The following is a 13,616-nucleotide window of genomic DNA, read 5'->3' as shown; positions in this document are numbered from 1 at the left end:
AGCTTCAAACTCCCAGAGAATTAGAGACATTGGCTCCAATAACTGCAGCACATCCATAGTTTTCCTCCTGTACTCGGTACTTTTTCTGTCGCCTTCCTTTCACCTTAAGGCAGAACAGCGTGGTTAGTAAACAAACCCAATGCCAATTTTGTGTCATTGAAAAGGCAAGACATTTCAGTATAAACAGTGTAGACAAAGTTAGTGAATTCCTGGTTTAGAGATGGTCACAAACTTTCCAGAAGTTTCTGGTTCCATTCCCAACCCTGCCCTTTTATGAATGGCCCTTCAAGGCATATATTTATTTTCTGTCCACTTAATCAGTAAGGTGTCAAGATTGTTCTCAAGGAGTCATGAATCAAAACTTGTTAGATAAGGACAGAGTTGAGAACAAAACATAGGTCCTCTAGTTTCTTCAGAACTGTTTTTACTACTCTTTGCTATCAGTCTTAACCAAACCAGGAGTTATGCTCAGTTCAGGTATGCTCTGGCTGAGGAAAAGAGTACCTTATGCTTTCAGTTCCTTTATGTTGCAGGTACTAAATTTTAATTGAAAGCTTTTTAATAGACTTGTCATGGTCATTGACTGAGAGTATCATAACTCTTACCGTAATACAACAGATAGTAATGCAAGTGACTGTTGCCACTCTGATTAATCTAATTTAATTAAATCACAGTTATTTTTAAATATATATTTAACCATACCAGCATAGATAATAATAGCAGGGCACAATATTTTAGTATGTTATTATATTTATAGCAATTACATTTAATATCAATTGATCCCTCAGGTTATTTTATTTGTGATTTGCAATGTAAAAATAGAAAGGTTGTCTGGTGGTAACAAAAATGCATCCAGGCATTTAGAAAGTAAATTTGTTTCAAAGAGCCTCCAAGAGTCTTTTGGCATTCTCTCTGTCCACAGTGCCCTTCCTTATTCCCAACCTTTCCTTCCCTGCCCTCCACAGTTTTTCCCACTCTTCGAGTGGGAGTTATTCAGCTGGGCTGGATAAAATTGCTCCCACAGCACTATTCTCTTAACAATGCATATGGAACTCATTGAACACCGCTGTATATTGCAATTTGTTTTCTACCTAATTTTGCTTCCCTATCAGGGCATTGGCCAAACCTGAGAAGACATATATCAAGTCTTATGCTTCTGTTCTGTGGTGCCTTGGAATGTCTGGGGCTTTTCACAGAGACAATAAATATTTGATGAAGGAAGAGGTTGCAAACTTAACCTCCTAAAGGAGGTGGCCAGTCAACATAATAGTGTCACAAAGCCTAATACAAGGAATATGGGTATAAGCTGCTTGTACTATGACCTAGCATAAGGCTACCTATTCACAGGGCCTCTAAAACACATTGTGGGCTTAATGAAAACAAAACCAAGCACATCCAGATGGGACGTCAAGCCCAATGCCTGCGAGGTTAGGTCCCTTAAAGAAAACACCAGTCAGTCCTCTTTCCTACAGTAAACATCAGCCAAGAAAGCTAAGCCACTTTTCTTGGGGATTGAGTTAATTTTCTTTCTCCTTCTGATCTCAAATGAGGAGTGTCTGTATAGAGGTTGAAGGCAGTTGTACTCAGTCAGTCAATGATTTGTTCTCATTTAAATAAAAGAAATGTTACATTATCATAGATTTATAACTTACAAAATATTTCAACCTGCAGTTTTTGTTGTTGTTGCTGTTGTTGTTGTTTTAATGAATGAGAAAACCAAGGCTGGACAGAGTTAATTGTCTTGCCCGGGTTCATGCAGGATCTAAGTGTGATGGAGATATCACTAAACCCAGAATATCTGATGTCTACCCCAGGGCTCTTGACACAGTATTTCGCTTGGCACCAGAATGCTATTGTTATTTACGGGCCCAGACTCACCACAGAAGTGAGAGGCAGTTCACACTGAGAGAAGAGCCAGTTATCTGGGGCTTGGGTTTTTCTTTACCTTTTGCATAATTTTCCTTTTAGTTGACATACAAGATTCTGCATAGTATCACGTGCTTATTTTCCATGTAATTATCTGCTATTTTCCATTCACCATTTACGTGTACATGTTTGCAAATGATGGCAATTAACATCCTCAAGACTTTATCCATTTTGCGGTGCTTATCCTAAATTCAAAGACATAGAAACACACACATACACCATAATTTACCTTTCAGAAGAATGTCTACATCGAATAAACCAGCAGCCAAATTGAAAATTCAAAATTGCCTCTGGAGCTAATGAAAAGCAAAATAATTGACAATAATACCAGCAATGACCAACAGAACCTATACTATTCAAGGAGTAAATACAGAAGTGGTTCTCATTGGCTGGCTGGGTTCATTGGCTGACTGGGTTGACACTGGTCTGTCAACCCACTTTCCTTTTTTCCATGGACTCACGTAAACATGTAAACTTTTCACCACTCTATCTGGTGAAAAGTTACATGAGCAAGCCTCCTCAGAATCTAACTTGCTGAGGGACTGGGGGAGAGGATCGCAGGCATGACACAGAATGACTGAGAGTGTGGATATGCTGTTCTGGAGTTTCAATTTTGGTAAGACAGAAAGAGAAAGAGGGGACGGGGTGGAAGTGGGGGAGGGTGGGGAGGTTGGAGACAGCTATAGTCCTCTCAAGATTCTGTTGTAGTGAACCAGGAACACTGGATATTGGTTACAGTTAGTGAAGAAAGACAAGGGGAGGGAGGAAAGCTGAGAGAGAAGCGCAGTGTGGGCTGTTGCTTTCAGTACATTTCCACCAGTATTCACAACAGTTTCATCACTCAAAATATAATCATTTCATTATTATGGTTTGCTAGTTGTTGACAATTATATACCTGTCAGTCCTCAAAGCTGAATCAAGAAACAATAGAAAAATGGGAAGAAAGTGAATATTTTGAAGAATAATGGCTATGTCACCTTTTACTTAGGTGACCTTGACAATATGACAAAACCTTTCAAAGACCAGCTACAAAATTATATCCAAACAGTTTGGTTCTGGATGTGTTAACTGTAACATTTTATTTGCATGCTTCCATTGAGAGTTGTTTAAAAAAAAGGCAGAAGGGAGTTTTCAATTAATATCTGTGGGTTCTTTGGTCTCTTACATAAATTTGAGGGCCAGAGACCACAGCTACTGAGGAATTTATATTTATAATTATAACTGAATACTTATGTTGAAAGAAAACTGATTTTACATTAACATAGCTTTGTAATGAGGTACTCTGAATGTCACACTCAAAAGAATCCATTGCAGATGTTGGTAACCTGTGAAAAGAAACAGAATATAGTCATGTTTAAATCTGCCAATCACAGATTTTCCTTTTAGAAAAGTTCACTATACAAAAGATAAAATGAACTTGCGGGACTTCATCAAGATAAAAAGCTTCTGGGGGCGCCTGGGTGGCACAGCGGTTAAGCGTCTGCCTTCGGCTCAGCGCGTGATCCTGGCGATCTGGAATCGAGCCCCACATCAGGCTCCTTCGCTATGAGCCTGCTTCTTCCTCTCCCATTCCCCCCGCTTGTGTTCCCTCTCTCGCTGGCTGTCTCTATCTCTGTCAAATAAATAAAATCTTTAAAAAAAAAAAAAGATAAAAAGCTTCTGCACAGCCAAGGAAACAGTCAAAAAAACTAAGAGGCAGCCCACGGAATGGGAGAATATATTTGCAAATGACACTACAGATAAAAGACTGGTATCCAAGATCTACAAAGAACTTCTCAAACTCAATACACAAGAAAGAAATAAACAAATCATAAAATGGGCAGAAGATATGAACAGACACTTTTCCAATGACGACATACAAATGGCTAACAGACACATGAAAAAATGTTCAAAATCATTAGCCATCAGGGAAATTCAAATCAAAACCACACTGAGATACCACCTTATGCCAGTTAGAATGGCAAAAATTGACAAGGCAAGAAACAACAATTGCTGGAGAGGATGTGGAGAAAGGGAATCCTTCCTACATTGTTGGTGGGAATGCAAGTTGGTATAGCCACTCTGGAAAACAGTGTGGAGGTCCCTTAAAAAGTTAAAATTGAGCTACCCTATGACCCAGCCATTGCACTACTGGGTATTTACCCCAAAGATACAGACGTAGTGAAGAGAAGGGCCATATGCACCCCAATGTTCATAGCAGCATTGTCCACAATAGCCAAATCATGGAAGGAGCCAAGATGCCCTTCAACAGATGACTGGATTAAGAAGTTGTGGTCCATATATACAATGGAATATTACTCAGCTATCAGAAAGAACGAGTTCTCAACATTTGCTGCAACATGGACGGCACTGGAGGAGATAATGCTAAGTGAAATAAGTCAAGCAGAGAAAGACAATTATCATATGGTTTCTCTCATCTATGGAACATAAGAACTAGGAAGATCGGTAGGAGAAGAAAGGGATAAAGAAAGGAGGGGTAATCAGAAGGGGGAATGAAGCATGAGAGACTATGGACTCTGAGAAACAAACTGAGGGCTTCAGAAGGGAGGGGGGTGGGGGAATGGGATAGACTGGTGATGGGTAGTAAGGAGGGCACGTATTGCATGGTGCGCTGGGTGTTATACGCAACTAATGAATCATCGAACTTTACATCAAAAACCAGGGATGTACTGTATGGTGACTAACATAATATAATAAAAAAATTATTATAATAAAAATAAATAAATAAATAAAATACATTAAACTATAAAAAAAAGAAAAGTTCACTGTAGAATGAGAAACTATCCAAACAAACAAACAAACAAACAAAAAACTCTAAAGATTGCGTATCTGTATGTTAACATGGTATAATAAATAAGAAAACTACCGTAATCATTTAGGGGAAACATCTGAATTATTTATGGAAAAGAGATTTTTTAAATGCTTATTAAAAAAATCAAGATTATTCCAGTTACTAGTCTTATTACTGGCTAAGGCCTGAAATGACTATTTTACTGTCCCTGCAAAATCAGTTACTGTGGTGATTGGTAGCATCTTATGCTAGTATTTTTAAGGGATAAACAAACAAAAACAATTCATTATGATCTAGATGTTAGAAATTTGGTTTTTGGGAATGAAATATAGCTGAGGAAAAGATAAAAGTCACAGAAATAAAACTGGTTGTACAGATTTACATTAATGATCTCATCGTCATTCACAAATCCTAGACAATGTTTTTCAGGGAAGGTGGGAACAAAAGCACAAATGAAAAGTTATCCTGACCTACTTTCCTTCAGGACATTGGATAGAAGCTTTCTCTGCTTTCCTCTGGGAAATGTCATCTGAGCAGGGAAGTAAAGGAAGAGGAAGACATTGGAGAGCAGTAGGGAAGGAGGGAAGAAAAGAAATCTGGAGAATAGAAGAAAGAAAGGGAAGGATAATATTCTAATACAGGTTAGACTGAAAGAGAGATAGGGAAGAAATTCACAGAGGGACATATGCCCATGAGTTAAAAAGAAAGAACGAACTAGCCAAATGATAGGGGGAAAATAGAGAAAGAAAAAAAAAGGAAGGAAGGAAATAAAAGAAACCTTGTTTACATTATCTAATAAGTAGAAAGTATGATGCTGTTTTTGCCACTTGTAATAGAAATTAGGAAACCAAGAAAAGTTTCATGTGAAGGTTACCCTCAGCTATCTCTCAAACAGGAACTCTTCAGTCAAATGATGATTTTGGGGGGAACAAATCATTTAGTGGAAGGTGGAGATAAAGAAGTGACTGGAAAATTTGTGATATGTAGTGAAAGGGAAGGATCAATGTACAATCTGTGTTTACAGAATGTAGTCACGCTTGTATTTACTTTGCAGTCAGGAAGACAGCGTGGTATGTTGCATCTTGGAATATTCTTTTCCAATTGAGTAAAACATGAATTTTTGGAAGTAGGATCCTGCGAATAACTGCTTTATTTATACAAAGCTGGACTGAAGTCCCTTGTTGATTTATTTATCCAACCCTGAGAGGCAGCATAGATGGAAAAAATATTTTACATCAACCATACAGTTAATCATTTCATATTTCTTTGCCAAAACAGAGGTACCTTTAACCACAATCGCACTCACTCCTGCATCACGCACCATTCTCATGGTGGGGAAGAAAGCCCTGAGACACAAACTGTCAGTTCATGATCCTGTTATGGAAACTTTTCTACACCTTTGCTTGAAACAATTCCATTTGGTTCCAAAAGTCCTAAATAAAATGTTTATCTACTTTGAAACTTTATTATTTGGACTTAATGCTTGTCTACATTCTCACTTTCAACCTGACCAGCTGGGGAAATAAAGACATATCCCATTCCGAATACATTTCTGGATTTGTTTGGCTTAATAAAACATTGATATCCATAATTTGAAGGCAAGCCACCTCTGGCTCATCAAACTGACTCCACGATCTTTGAACTTCTCTGTTCATAGCCCTCACGTTAAATGTCTGCTGGGAAGCAATGATTTGAGCGTTAGAACCTAATCCTTGATTTCTCATAATGCTTTGGCTTAGAGTTTAATTCATGTGCATTTCTTTGTATGTCTTAACTAGTGTATTCTATTCCCACGACTCTAATAGAAACTGCATTTGTAAAGGACACTAATGAGCTCTATATTTTCTAATTCAATTGCCATATCTCCAGCCCCATTTTTTTGAATAACATTTGACACAATCACTTGCTATCCTTGAAACCATCAGTCCTTTCTACTTCCAATGTACTTGTCACAGTGGAGAGTGTGTATAGCAAAAATTATGTTTAACAGACTTCCTGGAACCTGTGATTAAAAATGGGATTTAGTTTTGAACAAATTAATGTTTTCTCATGTGACTTGATAAGCAAAACTCAGAGGAGGGCAGAATTCCTACTGTTTTTGCTGCTTCTGCGAGGCAGGTAGAATCGTCAGAGGATTTGTTTTTGCCATGGAACCATCAGTAGAGTTCTCAAAGGCCAGCCATTATATTCAAGGGTTTCAAGAGTGAGTGTCCATTTTGTTTTTGCAGAGTGTGTCAGAGAGGTTTGATTCCAGATCTGGCAGCAGTAACATTCTTCTGAAACATGCTATCAGCAAGGGAAATCTGTAGTCATGTTGCCTGATCTTAGAAGAGGCGTAGTTCTCATGGAGTCTAGGTTCCATGTTATAGCTTGAGAATCATTTCTAAAATTTAGAACTTAAGTCTTTCTTCAGTCATTCGAACAATTCTTAATACTCTGTAATAAAAGCATTTCTAACCTTAAAACCATCAGTGTTTCCTACGTCTGTCTCATTCTCTCTCCCTCTCTCTCTCTCTATCTCATGTATGTATAAGACTGATGTATTGAAAGAACAGAGAAGAGGTGTTACGTGAGGAGATACCACCTACTCTAGTTTGTATAGGCTGTTCTTTCAACACATTAGTCTTGTTCTAACTACCAAGACATTTTTAAGCTCTTTCTTCTGTATCCAACCCTATCCTTCCAGTTATTTCTTGTGCCTCACTCCTTCTATTTTCAGGTCTCAGTTGAAATAGCACTTTCTCAAAAAGGCCTTTCCTGACTACCAAAATATTCTGACATCCTATACATTCCCTCATTGAAAATATAAAACCTAATGTCATATTTACTTGTTGATTATCCCTTTTCCCTCATTATAATTTAAATTCTGTGATGGCAGGGATCTTGCTTGTGTTCTTTCCCACAGATGTTAGAATACCACAGACTGTATAGTTGGCATTGAGTGAATGTTTTCTGAGTGGAAAAAAAGATGAATAAATAAGTGAATGGTTTGGGAATGTGTCTACTGTGTTCAGGAATTAAAGACTGAAGCTATCTAGATATTATTTATCACATGATTATTTTTTCTTTTACTTGAATGCACACACATATCTGTATATATGAAACATATAGAAATTATCATTACTCTTCTTCTTTCAGATCTCTGTCTCGAGATAAACCTCAAAAAAGAGAGAAACTCCTCCTTTATTTCTCAAACAATCTTTGTACCTGTCAACTTCCAAGTCCAAGCCCTCAGATGACAAAAATTGGTTATTATTTTTAAAATAAATTTTGTCTTCTAGAGTAGTTCTAGACTTTCCAAAATATTGCAAAACTAATACATAGAATTCCTATATACTCCATGCCTAAATTCCTCTATTATTATCTTACATTAGAAAGGTACATTTGTTACAACTAATGAGCCAATATTGCTAAATTAACTGATGTCCATATTTCTCAGATTACTTCGGTTTTTACTTACTGTCTTTTTTCTGTTCCAGGTTCTCATCAAGGATACATTATATCTAGTAGTTGTGTCTCCTTAGGCTCCTCTTGTCTGCAACAGTTTCTTAGCCTTTCCTTGATTTTGATGGACTTGAGAGCTTTGAGGAATATTGATCAGGTGTTTTGTAGAGTGTTCCTAAATAAGGCTTTGGCATATGTTTTCCTCATGATGAGACTGGGCTAATGAGTTTTAGAGAAGAAGACCACAGAACAAAAGTACCATTTGATCACATTATATCAAGAATATATACGGTCAGCCTGACTTATCACTGTTGATATTGAATCTGATCACCTAACTCAAGTAGTGTTTATCAGGTCTCTCCATGGGAAAGTTCTTCTTTTCTCCCTTTCCAAATTGTGCTTTCTGGAAGGAATTCACTATGTGTGGCCTGCACCATCTTTTGAGGACAAATTATCTACATAAATTATTTGGAATTCTTCTTCATGGCAATTTTTCTCTTATCCCTTGTTAATGTAGTTACTGAATTATTTATTAATTTAAGTATGGACTAATGGATATTTATTTTATACTTTGAGTTACAATCCAATGTTAATTTATTTTGTAGCTCAAATTGTTCCTGCTGTAACCATTGGGAACTCTTTAGTTGCCAACATAGTTCCTGTGTCCCTTTAACATTTTCTCATAATTAGGGTTTGGGGTTTTTTTTTTGTTTTTTGTTTTTTTTACTTCCTTACTTTTTGTCACTACAAAATGCACTAAGCTCATCTTGTATATTTCCTACCCATTACTGGAATCATTCTTTTCTCTAAGAATACTTGGCTCCTTCTCTTGGAGAATGGTATTAGAAATCAAGATTTGAGCAGAGGTATGCTCTTTGCTACTTGGTTTTTTTTGTTTCTAAACCCTCTCAGCTGACAAAACACAGAAATATGTGTGTGTGTGTGTGTGTGTGTGTGTGTGTGTGTGTGACTGTGCGTGTGTACTAACCCATGTATATACTCATATCTATAAATATTTCATATGTAACAATTTCTATCTGTATTGTCAAAATAAGTTCCTATTGATGTCTCCAATTCCACTCCATTACCATTTGAGGCATTTTATCCCCCTTTTTTTGCTGATATGTAATCTTATAGCATCTGCTGTCAAATCAATGAGCTGTTCAATTCCAGTGTGTATGCATAATGGTATCAACTAGAGTACAGTGCTTAGTTTTTTGTTCCTTTGTTTTTTGGTTTTTGTTTGTTCGTTTGTTTGTTGCCTTTATTTTCGAAGATACCACATATTTCCAGAGTTTTTTATTTTGGTGTCTTTTTCTCTTACCTCTTTCAGTGAGACTATTTCATCCATTTGTAGTATGGTTGATTATTTTGCCACATTCTACATTCCATCCACAGATACATCATCTCCTAAATATTTTTTTAATTTGTATTCATGAGGAGTCACTCTTTATACTCTGCAATGCTTTGAATTTTGACAAATGCAGAGTGACATGAATCCATGATTACGGTGTCACAAACAATAGTTTTACCACCCCCAGATATCTCCCTTGTTTCATCCATTCCAACCTCCCCAAAACCAAACCCCAGGTAATCACTGATAGAGTTACTGTCTCTGTAGTTTTGATCATACAGTGTAAAGCTTTTTCAGGCCAGCTACTTTCACCTAGCAACTTACCTTTATGTCTTTTCATGGCTCGACAGCTCATTTCTTTATTATCACTGAATAATATGCCATGTGTAAATATGCCACAGTTTATCCATCCTGCTATTGAAGGACATCTTGGTTACTTTTAGTTTTTGGCAGTTATGAGAAAGCGGCTATTACACATGCAAGTTTTTATGTGGACATAAAGCCACTCCAAAGATAGCCATCAGAGATAAAGGAAAACTGCTCTTTACTTATCAAAGAAGCTCTGTAGCTTTCACCTCCCAAAAAATCTAAGTTTTCAGGTGGCAGAAATTGCTTGATACATTTTTTCTCTTTTAATTACATATATAATTCTGTAACACCTTTCATTGGAACATATATCGTTCTGGTTTCATAAAACCTTTCATTGGAACACATATGGTTCCCTTGTTAAGACACCACTCACCCATATGAACATTCACTGATTTATTCCCTGCCAGTGTCTGTGGGTGTTTTAACTGTCATGTATCTGGCAATGTACCATAATCCTTCACTCTGAAAACTGAAAGTCATTTAGCATTCATGGAGATTAAAAGCTAGCTGAAGAGAGCAAAGCAAAGCCAGAAATGTAGTTAGGTGCTTAGTAGAATTCTGTATTCCTCATTTATTACATAGTCTTCAAATAAATGTGTGGGTGGAAGAGATGTAGGTGGAAATCAGCAGTATTCAGAAACACCAAATTAGGAAAATTGAAACTACAGAGGCATAGTTATATACTTTGTTTTTACATGATTCAGAGATATAATAAAGACAAAGCATTCTGAAATATTGTTACACGGAAAAGTAAAATAGAAAATGAAAGTCCGTAATCTAGGAAGGAAGACAGAAAAAGCCACATAGATTGAAAAAGAGAGAAACCATAGAAGGTATTGATCAAAGTGTCATAGATCAGGACATGTAGATGATTATACAAAAGAGCTGAATATTATTTACTGGTAAATCATATCATTATAAAATCAATTTACATTTAGTTCTCTGCCACATGTTAAGATCATTCATCTTGTAACACTTCTATTTCTGAAGTCACAACTGCATGAGTAGGCAATGAAGTAGAAATGAAAATTTAGGCAATATAGACAGTTAATATAACTGTCTAGATAACTTGAATTAAAGATATTCAATTCGTTCATTTTGAAAATATATCTAGGTACAGTGAAAAGACTTCCAGACTTTCACATTCTTTAGGTCTTTTTTTTTTTTTTTAAGATTTTATTTATTTATGTGACAGAGAGACAGCCAGCGAGAGAGGGAACACAGCAGGCGAGTGAGAGAGGAAGAAGCAGGCTCCCAGCGGAGGAGCCCGATGTGGGACTCGATCCCGCAACGCCGGGATCACGCCCTGAGACGAAGGCAGACGCTTTTAACGACTGCGCTACCCAGGCGCCCCCACATTCTTTAGGTCTTATACTTGAAGATAATTCTTTTGGAAAGTTTTAATTGATACCCCCGTGATGGCCTTAAGGACTACTCCTCCAAATGTTTCCTAGCATCTGGAAATGTCTTAGCCATTCTCACGAATTGTACTTGCCTCCTTACAGGCCTATATCCCATACTGAAGACTAACTTCTCACCGTAGGCACTTGATACATATTTGCCGCTTCATAAGCTTATGGTTTAGAGCTGAAGAGACGTGAAATTATGAAGACTAACTCTGCCGTTTACTGTGAAAACTTGGAAAATTTATATGAGCTTCATTGGTCTCTGGTTCTTCATCTTTAATGGGAAGGATAGTAATTTCTTCTTTCAGGATAAGTGTACAGAGTCAATAAAGTAACACACAGAGTCCCAAAAAGATAGTGTCTGGACGTGGTAGTTGCTCAATAAAAATTAGTTTCCTCTAACTTCATCTATTTTGGCAGCTGCATAATCACCTAATTAAAAATTTATAGGAATGAACACATCCATTGACAGCAATACTGAGAAAGATAAAAGAACTTCAAGAACTTTCCACAGCATATTCTGTGTTTTATGCCTTCTCTGTATTCTCCTACCCACCTGAATCCACTGCCTTTCAGGGGTCTCCTGGTTGCTCAAACTTCTCTCTTAGGTACTTCCATTGATTTTGTCCATCCTTACATGCCAGCAAGGGATTTGAAGTGCAGAGACCTGAGTGTAGACCATTTTCGCATTTTGAAGCCTTATACAAACCCCTTTGCCTACCTGAGTTTCAATTTACTCATTACAAAATATAATAATTCCTACTTTGACAGCATTTACTTGACTCCTTTCAATTAACAAAGAAGATACAGCAGGAAAACAGTCACGATCTCAGTTCTTCTAGTGCTTAGGCAGTAAACTAGTATTTGCATATGCCGTGTTCAGTCAGTACAAAGTACAATAAGCACAATGTGCCAATTGAGCAGGAGTATATATATAATATATAGTGTCTGTAAAGTGTGTGTGTACATATATAATACGCATACATATAACATATTAACATATATAGCTTAATCTCAGAAGTGGAGGGTAACAGGAGTGAAAGTACTTTATAAGGCACCAAACCTATATAAATGCAATATATGAGCAGTATTCTCAGTAAATCCCCTTATTTCTTTCCTTCCTTTATAGCTCCCATAAACATTTTAGTCCTCTGTCTCAGTCCCCATCTCTCTGTAAACATTTGTTAATATTCATTGAGGAATAAAGTTTCTTTTATAGGAGATGGAGTAAGAGACCCTACCACTGAAAAGTAGCATTGCTCAGTATGAGATGCTGAAACAGCTTCTCTCTTTGAGATAATTCCTGTTAGGCAGATTCTTAGTGGTTCCACTTAGATTTTGTCACTCCGTGGTTTTTCTGGACCATGAGTTAGTTTCCAGAGATTGCCTTGACAACAAGATTTTTTTTCTCTCCACCTACAGATTTGCACACTGACAAAATGGGCCTACTCTCATTTTTTAATTTTATGCCTGGTTCTTTGCCCAGTTCCAACCAAGTGTCCTCTCACAGTGATTCAATTCCATCTTCTAGTCTTTGATGTACCAGCTACTCTTCATGCCTCCATGTCCCTCTAAAACAGTGGGACTTGGCAATTTTAGCACCAGCTTTGGCTAATCCCCACACCATTGACAATCGGCATTAGCCCTCTTGGGGAGAATATTATTTTAATGGAGACTAAATTGAAGCTTGCAACTTTCAAATCTCAGTCATGTAACCGGCCTTTGCAGAAGACCAACAGCCTATCAACCCTAAAACAGTATCTAAGAAGAGGTGACATGCTGTCATGCCTGGTATATTCTAAATTCCTTCTCTGGAAAGTATTAAAGGGAAAAATGGCCCAACTCTGAATCTTTTTTGTTCATTGTCACATCTCCAGTGGCCAGTATAAAGTCAATAATAGGTAAGTTGTCCAATATGTATTTGACGAATTATCGAGGAATGAATGAATGATGAATGGAGTACAAGAGTAACTCTCGAAATGAGAAAAATCATTTTTTTTCCCCTCCAGAGCTGTAATCAGTTACTTTATCCATGAAAGGAGATACATTTGTGTTAAACATATTGGTCACTGCCCAGGTGACAGAAAAGTGCTATCAAAACATGGGTATTTTGTTTCACCTACTTTGTTAGAATGCAATATGCTTATGGATCATTAATTTATTCAAGTTTATCAATGATTGCTCCCAAAATTCTTCTTTCTTCAGTGTTGTCTTTTAATCAATAAATAGTACCACTGTGCCTAATTACACAGACCCTAAAAAAAGAAGTCATTCTTCAAACCATCCCCATTTTCAATTAATCACCCAATCCTGCCCATTTTACCTC

This window comes from Ursus americanus, chromosome 12 (genome assembly GCF_024610735.1).
Source record: "Ursus americanus isolate L20-20 chromosome 12, mUrsAme1.1.p, whole genome shotgun sequence".
Classification (NCBI taxonomy): Eukaryota; Metazoa; Chordata; class Mammalia; order Carnivora; family Ursidae; genus Ursus; species Ursus americanus.
Note: the sequence above shows the minus strand (reverse complement) of the source record.